Here is a 1,420-nt window from a genome sequence, read left to right as displayed (position 1 = left end):
CTCGTCCTCATCCTCATCCTCTTCCTCATCCTCATCCTCATCCTCATTCTCTTCCTCCTCTTATCCTCATCCTCCTCCTCATCTTGTTGCTCATCCTCATCTTGTTGTTCATCCTCATCCGCATCCTTTTCCACATTCTCATCGTCATCCTATCCTCATCCTCATCCTCGTCTTCTGCCTACGCTCATCCTATCCTCTTTGTCATCCTCGTTCTCATTCGCATCCTATACTCATCCTCATCCTTAACCTCATCCTCATCCTCATCCTATCCTCATCCTCGTCCTAATCCTATCCTTATCCTCATTCTCGTCCTCATCCTATCCTCATCCTCGTCCTAATCCTATCCTTATCCTCATTCTCGTCCTCATCCTATCCTCATCCTCGTCCTAATCCTATCCTTATCCTCATTCTCGTCCTCATCCTATCCTCATCCTCGTCCTAATCCTATCCTTATCCTCATTCTCGTCCTCATCCTATCCTCATCCTCGTCCTAATCCTATCCTTATCCTCATTCTCGTCCTCATCCTATCCTCATCCTCGTCCTAATCCTATCCTTATCCTCATTCTCGTCCTCATCCTATCCTCATCCTCGTCCTAATCCTATCCTTATCCTCATTCTCGTCCTCATCCTATCCTCATCCTCGTCCTAATCCTATCCTTATCCTCATTCTCGTCCTCATCCTATCCTCATCCTCGTCCTAATCCTATCCTTATCCTCATTCTCGTCCTCATCCTATCCTCATCCTCGTCCTAATCCTATCCTTATCCTCATTCTCGTCCTCATCCTATCCTCATCCTCGTCCTAATCCTATCCTTATCCTCATTCTCGTCCTCATCCTATCCTCATCCTCGTCCTAATCCTATCCTTATCCTCATTCTCGTCCTCATCCTATCCTCATCCTCGTCCTAATCCTATCCTTATCCTCATTCTCGTCCTCATCCTATCCTCATCCTCGTCCTAATCCTATCCTTATCCTCATTCTCGTCCTCATCCTATCCTCATCCTCGTCCTAATCCTATCCTTATCCTCATTCTCGTCCTCATCCTATCCTCATCCTCGTCCTAATCCTATCCTTATCCTCATTCTCGTCCTCATCCTATCCTCATCCTCGTCCTAATCCTATCCTTATCCTCATTCTCGTCCTCATCCTATCCTCATCCTCCTCCTCTTCCTATCCTGATCCTCATTCTCGTCCTCATACTCTTCCTCATCCTCATCCTATCCTCATCCTTATCCTCATCCACATCCTCCTACTCATACTATCCTCATCCTCATCCTGTCCCCATCCTCTTTGTCATTCTACTCCTCATCCCATCCTTGTCGTCATCCTCATCCTATCCTAATTCTCATTCTCGTCCTCATCCAATCCTTATCCTATCCTCATCCTCCTTCTCGTCCTCATCCTATCCTCATCCTCAT

This window comes from Lupinus angustifolius, unplaced genomic scaffold (assembly GCF_001865875.1).
Source record: "Lupinus angustifolius cultivar Tanjil unplaced genomic scaffold, LupAngTanjil_v1.0 Scaffold_555, whole genome shotgun sequence".
NCBI lineage: Eukaryota > Viridiplantae > Streptophyta > Magnoliopsida > Fabales > Fabaceae > Lupinus > Lupinus angustifolius.
Note: the sequence above shows the minus strand (reverse complement) of the source record.